Source organism: Glandiceps talaboti, chromosome 4 (genome assembly GCF_964340395.1).
Source record: "Glandiceps talaboti chromosome 4, keGlaTala1.1, whole genome shotgun sequence".
Lineage (NCBI taxonomy): Eukaryota > Metazoa > Hemichordata > Enteropneusta > Spengelidae > Glandiceps > Glandiceps talaboti.
This window is the reverse complement of record NC_135552.1, coordinates 12777752-12787379: the sequence shown is the minus strand read 5'-3', so window position 1 is coordinate 12787379 and position 9628 is coordinate 12777752.

Below are 9628 nucleotides of genomic sequence, written 5' to 3'. Positions count from 1 at the left end.
ACATACATACATACATACATACATACATACATACATACACACACATACACACATATATATATACATGCGTATGTATGTATGTGCACACATATACATACGTACTTACATACATACATACATATATACGTACGTACTTGGTGTACTCATGTTATTTCCTATAAATATGGCTTGGAAATCAAGAAAAAAAATAGAGATTATTTGAGCTTTAATTTTAAGGTATTGTGAAAAGACAACAAAATGGAAACCATTTTGAATCTCAACTCAGTATGAACTTTCTTAGAATACGGTATACATATACACAGACCTGCATGTACATCACACTATGCTGGTGATGAAGTAATACACTTTATAAAGTTTATTTATTGTTGAAAATTTAAAAAAAAATTTTATTCACCTAAAAGGTATTATGATTATCTCTGCTGTGCTGGTGTTGTACTTTTTTAAACCAATTTGACACAACGATTTTGGGACACCGTTATCGTCATGTGCTTACATTACATTATGCAGCAATAAATGCACTTTTTGAGTTCATCATCAGAGCCCACAGGGAGTAGAAATGCCGGGGAGCACGGTATGCCCACCCTGAGGTTCTTTTGGATGGAAACCAGTCACTTATACTCCAAAGAACTACACTGCCATGAAGACATGTAATTTACAGAACTTTACTAATGTACTCATTCTTTATTGCAAGATTTGTTACTTTTTTGCACCCAGGTTTAGAAAACTGTACCCATCCTATGTGTCCACCAAATCTACCCTAAACAATAGACAACACAATACAATATAATACAATATATCTTTATTATCCCAACGTGGGCAATTCTTTGACTGAAAAAAAATTGTAATTGTAGGCACTCGTTTAATCTCTCTGTACACTACTGATTACATTTGATTGACAGGGTTGTTATGACTACAGTGATCATCATGAATATGTAAATTAGATCACAAGCAGTCTTACTTGCATCGAACATCAAAGTGGTAGTTTGTGGATATTCACCACACCAATATACAGATTATGTTCAGTGGGCTTAGGAGTTATTAAAAGAGCGCCCTCAACGACAAATATTTAAAACTTATGGCAAGATAACAATGTACTTGTATCTACTGTTTTAGGATTGAGGGTGTCAGTATTGATTGTCAGAGTTTTAAAAAAAAAAGTTCAATCTTACTCACTGCTTGATTAGTTGATGAAATGAATTGACAGTATCCCAGATAATTGTAGACTGAGCAGAACTCGGTTCCATAATGTATTTGTTTTCTGTATGTAGTAAAATTCCAGAATAGCCAAATTGCAAAATCTGTTTGGAAAGCTAGTTGGCCAGTGAGCATCGTTATTAGTAATACATACATTGTTATTTTTTACTAACAACAATACCCATATGTAGGATTTGTATTGTGGTGCAGTGATTAAGTATACGTGTATTGCATTATGTATGCAAACGCTAGATTATATGACCATACGTACATTAAAATGTTCATGTATTCCTTTCATTGTATGTTGTTATTGTCTATTACTGTCTTAGTATGGCTGAGAAAACATACAAAATATAAGAAATTGGCATTATATGTCCTTTTATGCTTGAATGCTGTGCATGACTCTTAACTATCCCTAATGTGGTTATGCCACTTTACTATCAAAAGAACAGGTGTAGATTTAGTCTGGTATGCCATGTCTTGTGCCACATCATGCATCAAGCCAAACCCTTTCACAACTGTTAAGGGCAGAGTGACATGATATATCTTACAGTCTAGTTTGTCCACAAGTTGTTATATCTATTACCAAAAGTAATAGCATGCTATGTTGATTCGTCATACAAGTTCTATCATAATGTTGGCCAGCGTTTTGGGGTTTTTTTTTCATTTTTTTCGAGAGATGAGAGATGTAGTGTTAACAATAAAGGACCCCTTCCTGGAATGTAAAGATGATTGAACATAACGTTGTAGTCAGTACTGTACAGATCATAATGCCGTGTTATTCTTTGGTTTGCCTTTGTGCCAAGTTGCTACTGTAGTCTGACCTGTTCCGAGCATATTCTTAAGTCTGAAATACGTTTTATGGAATGTAAAGATAGAAATCAAAATCTATCCAAAAAAAAAATGTCGCAGATCTTGTTAAACAATTTTATGTACTTGATTTGTGGATTAGTGACATGTATTCATAGCCATACTGAGGTCAAATTGACATTTACTTTTTCAAGACTGAGTTTTGTTTACATATGATATGTTTCTTTTTTGTGTGTGTTTCATGAGTCATGGATTGCATATATGCAGAAATATGTCTTTTTGTTTGTTGGATTTATTGATAGGCTTGTTTGGAGCCTTTATATGTATACTGTTGTTGCCTTCCCCCACTGTGAGAAAGAACTGAAAACTGAAATACTTGTAAAAAAAAGTTTTAAAAAATATGCCCTTAATATTAGGGCCATTTACAATTTGGCCCACCTCTGCTAGTCTGTAAGGTACACTGTGACGGGGCGCCCTCACACATTGGTCAACCGCTCTCAGGATAGAGCAGGCCCGTGAGGGCGAAATGACAACGTATCTTACACAAGTTACAGTCTACTCTAAGTTTAAAAATTTTGCTGCATGTCATATTGACCTTTGAACTTGTATGGCTTCCAATATGGCTGTTGGACTGTGAATTCACTTTTTATTAGTCTTCCTTGATATGAGTTCTTGTGCCAGCATTCTTTGTGGACTGCAAACTGAAATATTACTGAGATAGTTTCAATAATTACTATGTTTACATGATATGAATAGTGTAACTGATGTGTTGACACTTTACAAACCAACAACACAACCTTGGAACCTTCATGTAGAAGTTCCAAAATCTAAATTTGTAGGATTATAACGTCTTGTACTTTATGTTCTGTTGAGGTTTTCAGGATGAAGATAAGATCACAATGTGATTGCTTGTTCTATGAGGCATTATGTGCAGTGTACTCTCTTAGGAGTAACTGTAGAATGTGTATATGTGTGCGTCCATACATAGTCTAGAGACTATCCATGGCTTTCATTCTCTTGAAGAAAGATTTTGAGATTGGAAGACATGGAAAGCTTGTAGACTAGTCTAGTCTATACATGAGTTTATGGCCATATCCTTGTATATACAGTGTATACAGGTAGAGACCTCACACATGTAGGGTGTATAGTTGTAGGTAGCCAGTCTACTCGTGGGATAAGTTGACTTTTGTAATGGTCACACCAGATGTAGAATGACTGTTGCAGAGTGACTTATCCTGTCAGTATAGACAGGTTCAGGATTAGGGGGTATACTAATCAAATGGAGATTGCTTGACTGTCAGGGAACAGTGTAGTCATTTAGGACGTCTTCAAGGTATACAATATATACATGAAGTATATATGAAGGTATACAATCTGTAGTGAAGCAAAATTTAGCAGTATATATTATAGTGGCGCAGGAAGAATGAAGTGACCAGTATTACCAGGTCAAAGTTATCTGTCCCTGTATCTTTGATTCATAGTCACACTGCGTACAATGACTTTCAACTGTATATATGTATACATACATTATAGTTAGTAAAGAGAAGAACCAGTAGTCAATGCAAGCGTAGACAGAGCTAGCATTGTCTGTGTCATGTATAAAAATAATATGTATGCTGCCAACACCTCAGTGTTTGCTTTTACTCATGAGTGTTGTTGTATCTTTGAAAAGTGTTCTTTAATCTACTGATAAGTTATCGGTAGGAAAACTGATTGAATTCAAAAGAGTTTTGAATAAGAATCAACATTTGGCAGTGAACTTGGACATTTTTTTCGTTGGTGTAACTTTGCATGTATGTATGGCCATCAATATAAGGCATAATTCTTCTATAAAAATTATTGACATCGGACACAAATACTCAGCAGTGTTAGGCATAAAGCCACAGTAGTTACAACTGTATGCTATTTTCATTTGTTGTGCATCCCTATATAACATACAACACTTGAAATTTAGTATGAATATTCAAATTAGACAATAAACCCCACAGTGTTAGGGGGTCCTTTTACACCCCCTGGTAAGCCTTTAAGAGTACATGTACTCACTTTTAAGAGATCTATGTCACATCCAGTACCTTTTCATGTTAGTCTGTTTTACAGGCATTGGTGTGGATTCAGTGTTCATCTCCCCATTACCGGTGTGATTTTCAAATACAAGCTGATTCCTATAGATGTATATACAAATGTTAAATTCACAGAGATTTACAGTTATCTTCACAATGGCAATGTGGAAGATTTAAAGAGTCCATTAGGCAGGGCAGTGTTTTTATATTTTGAGTGATTTTCATTAGAAATGAAATGTGAAGACGCATTCATATAGAATGGTACATTTTAACTCGCTGTACAACAAGTAAACATCACTACCACATATCCAAAGCCAGATAAAACAAATGTTATTTTGTATATATCAGTGTCTGTATTTTGTTTATGTCAACTATTACAGAATCGTTACAAGAGATTTTAGATGCTATCTAGACTTACCTTTCATCTGTTGTGTAAAAAGGATATTGGTAGATCTCCAGGCAATCATGCATACACTTTTAAGATATGCTATGTCACCCCACCATTGCCAGCCTTCTGGTAAGTGTGAGGGCTAGGCCAACAGGGAGGGAGGATGCCCTGACATGGTACATTATACAATCTAGCACTAGCTCACACCAAAAAAAAGTAATGTGAAATGTAATTGATTCTCTAGACCTACTTTGTGTTGTGTAAAAAAGGATACTTGTATTAGGTCTCCAGGCAATCATGCGTGCACTAGCTTAAATTGTAAGATACGTGGTGTAACTCCCACCCTCACCAGCCTTGTGCACATGTACTAGCAAATTAAAAATGCCAAGGGTTATGGCTGCCGTTGCTGTTTTATGATGAGTGAAAAGTACATAGTTTCTTGCCTTATCTACAAACTCCCCACCTAGTTTTATATGATAGAGTAGTGTAAATAGACATTGTCTAAATCATGTCATGGTGTCTATACTACAACACAAGATGTAACCTAATTATCTGCTGTGACATGTCATTGAGAAGCAATGTTGTATCTTGTCATTTCAAATTAAAACCAGCTAGGAAGTTTTTAATGCTGGCTCTTTTTTCCCTTATGATGTATAGAAGAACAACTTGAACTTGAAGCAATTTTTTTTTTCAAGTGAATAAATTTCAAGTACTACAAATATCATATGGTGATTGAAGTCAGTGTGTCTGTGTTTAGAAAGATTTAAAGTGGAATAATCAAAGTCTATCACAACATGCAAAATTTGGTCTCTCATATATCACTAAAATGGTTGCAAACTTGAGCTGTAGGACAAGTAAAAGCTAATGTGACAGCGGTTACCTGTTTCCCAGGGTTCAATTCACGTTCATCCAGAGCCCCAGGAGATTAGAGGAATGTCGACTGCTCCAAAGCAATTTCTTCTCTTTTTAGGAAAGGTGTGTGTGCCGTAAAGATGATAAAAAAGAAATTCTCCAGCTAAAACATCCATTACGGATCTTGATGAATTTATGCTAGATTCAGCCATACTTAAAAAGTCAAATTTGTGAGCTGTTTTCCTTGATTCATATTACTTACAGAGAAACTGAAGGGGAAAAAAGTAGTGCAAGCTGACATTACAGTGATGGCGGGTAGGGGCTATTATAAGTATGTGCTTCCCAAAGGAATCTTGTGAACTATATTATAACATCAGTTTGCACTGTCTGAAATGGGGTGTCCATTATGTTCATGTCCTATCTGAAAAGATTTGCGACTCTTCATGTCCGAAATTGGGTATGGATTCTCTACTTGTTAGTGACAGCCCCCTCTATCGTCCAGCAGCATCTAGTATAATGAAAATATTATTGTTGACCATAAACGTTTTATAGTTTTCACTTTTGAAGTGCGTCATTGCCAAGAAGCCAGTGATTTTAGCAATGCCAATTACATCCCTTTGACAGACCAAAATGATAATATGTTGTTTTTAAAATGTGAATTGTCTAGAAACCAGAACTGTAAATTGAAAGCCATAATCTGGATAAATGAAGAAAAGATGGTGATATTAACCACAGTATGTGCTTGGATGATACTTTCTTATAACTTTAGATCAAATATTTTCAGGAATATAACGTGGCATTCCTTTAAAAAATCACCGATGTTGTGAGAATAGTACAGGGAAGGTGGTTTCGTGTAAAACGTAAGGTTACAGTGACACACACACAGTACTCTCACCACTTCACATGACCAAATTGACAATTGAAGTTTACACATTTTAACCCAATGTCAAATCCCAAACAAACAGCAAATGTGCGCCCTCTATAATCATATCTTCCCATGCCAAAATATCACGTGTTCATTGGGCTGAACCTAAACCAGGTGGTAAATTTCAAATGTTTGGACCAACCCAAAGTTCGACGGGGTTAAATTCTTTTATACTAGTGTAGATGAAGTTCGGAAAGTGTCGTTAAAATGTTTCGTCTTTTGAATGGTTTCATTATATTCACTTTTGTTGATAAATAGACTATAACTTAATCTTCGGCATAGTGATTTTCTCCTTCTTTTTAACTACATGTACATGAGAATCGCAACTGGGTTTATTCGCTCTATTACCTTCAAATGATTTTTTCCCTGTCAAAAGTCCACGTATGAAAGGGCAAAGACGGTCATTAATCTTGTGGATTGTGTAAATTTCTGCCATAGAACCTTTTTATTCATCTTAAGGAGCTAAGCGAACTTTGACAACAACGGGCAAATAATAGTTGCTGGGTGATCCTGACAGTTTCCATTCACAGCACCGTTTAATTTCAACAGCTATAATTCAATTGAAGTGGGTGAGTGGTCCGGAACGATTGTGTTCGGCGTCCCCGTAAAAGAGCAGTAGCGAACAGTTCATTATTGTAAAATGTATTGTCGCGTGAGGTGAATTTCACGTACCCGAAATATTCATAGAGTTCCTGAGCTACCAGGCGGGTGCTTGTTCCACGTTAGCACATATAACTTTGCGAGTGGACCACTTTACGCGTACTGGTGCGTTTTAGCGCGGCAAAGTCTATTATTTGCTAAGTGTCAACATAAAATTGACTTTTACAGGTAGTCAAATATCTTAGCGAGGTTTATTAACGAGAAGCCAACCAAATTTGCAACACCAAATAGCAGTAAAAACACGGTTCGTGACCAACGTACACAAAAATCAACACAGCCACGTCGGTTTACTCCGACGTATATACATTTTTTCTTCGTTGTTCAATCCGCTATGGAGACTACCCCATTGTACATGCTTCCGTCCTTGGAATTTTACTAAATTGTTTTCCTGCTGGATGTACAAGGTTCATATATACTCTAATACTTCGGGGAGAGTACGGTAACCTTGTGTTGTTATCACTACAGGTACTACTAGGTAGCTGCTGTCATCATACGCGGACATCGTGTAACACTTCAGCTCTGAGAGCGATTCCAAGCATCGAGACTTGACTGCAAGAATCCGGGATGTAACAACTTGAAGGAAATTAAAAACGTACCTCGAGGTAACTAAAAATGCCGATACACACCAGCCAAGGAATATTACCAACGTGATTCAAGTTTATGTTTCTATAGGTCTACAAGCAAGGTAGGTGTATTGTGATTCGTTTTCGGGTACGGTAAGCGGATAACCAGTACATTATCACCAAATTAAGCTTATAGTCGACCATGTTGCTATAGCAATCCTAATTATAAGTAACAAAACCTATAAGGAAGTGTACGTCATGTGGAAACAGGTAATAAAAGTTAACACTAGGCCACTTGTAATACGAATGTATTAGACTGGCCATAACGACAGAGTACTTTTATTAGCCCGTTTTCCGTATTTTGCAGTAATAAAGCTCTGGGGTTAGACAGGGGGATGTTCTTTCTCCCACTTTATTTTCGGTATACTTAAATGATTTAGCAGTCGAAATTAATGACCTTCACATTGGCATTCCAGTGGGTGATCGGATGATTAGTGTCCTACTTTATGCTGATGATATAGTGATTGTATCAGATTCCGAAGATAAACTTCAAGGAGCAATCACAGTACTCGCCCACTGGTGTCAAAAGTGGCGTATGGTCGTTAATGAGGCCAAAACACAAATTGTACATTTTAGGGGTCCAAATATTGAGAGAACAAATTTTGTTTTTCAATACAACGATAAAGCATTAGTTATGGTTCCTAGTTACAAATATCTTGGGGTTGTACTGGACGAATTTTTAAATTTTGATGTAACAGCAGGTACACTATGTGATGCAGCGGGCAGGGCGTTAGGAGCTGTAATCTCAAAAATACACAAATACAGGGATTTTAGATTTCGCACTTTTACCACTTTATTCGACTCTTGTGTTATACCAATTGCAGATTATTGCTCTGGGATATGGGGTTATGTTGATAATATGAAATGTGAATCTTTACAAAATAGAGCAATAAGATATTTTCTTGGGGTGCATAAATTTGCACCAAAACTTGCCATAAATGGTGACATGGGTTGGACTTCATCTAATGTAAGACATAAACTGAATATTCTCAGATTTTGGAATAGAGTGGTTAAGATGTCAAATGATAGAATCACTAAAGCTGTCTTTTTGTGGGATTACAATTTAAGAGATAGATACAAGAATTGGTCTTATGACATAGCTAATGTATTCAGAAATATTAATTTACAAAATAAGTTTTTCAATCTTGAAGCTTTAAATTTGGATGATGCCTCTTGTAAGTTAAAAGAGACTTTTGAAAGGAAGTGGTTTACTGATGTGTGTAGAAAACCCAAGTTAAGAACTTATGTTTCTTTCAAGAAAAAATATGAAACAGAAAATTATTTACTGCAACCATTGTCAAGACCGAAACGCTCTATTCTCGCTCAGTTTAGAACTGGCATTTTACCTTTACCTTTTATACTAGTGTAGATGAAGTTCGGAAAGTGTCGTTAAAATGTTTCGTCTTTTGAATGGTTTCATTATATTCACTTTTGTTGATAAATAGACTATAACTTAATCTTCGGCATAGTGATTTTCTCCTTCTTTTTAACTACATGTACATGAGAATCGCAACTGGGTTTATTCGCTCTATTACCTTCAAATGATTTTTTCCCTGTCAAAAGTCCACGTATGAAAGGGCAAAGACGGTCATTAATCTTGTGGATTGTGTAAATTTCTGCCATAGAACCTTTTTATTCATCTTAAGGAGCTAAGCGAACTTTGACAACAACGGGCAAATAATAGTTGCTGGGTGATCCTGACAGTTTCCATTCACAGCACCGTTTAATTTCAACAGCTATAATTCAATTGAAGTGGGTGAGTGGTCCGGAACGATTGTGTTCGGCGTCCCCGTAAAAGAGCAGTAGCGAACAGTTCATTATTGTAAAATGTATTGTCGCGTGAGGTGAATTTCACGTACCCGAAATATTCATAGAGTTCCTGAGCTACCAGGCGGGTGCTTGTTCCACGTTAGCACATATAACTTTGCGAGTGGACCACTTTACGCGTACTGGTGCGTTTTAGCGCGGCAAAGTCTATTATTTGCTAAGTGTCAACATAAAATTGACTTTTACAGGTAGTCAAATATCTTAGCGAGGTTTATTAACGAGAAGCCAACCAAATTTGCAACACCAAATAGCAGTAAAAACACGGTTCGTGACCAACGTACACAAAAAT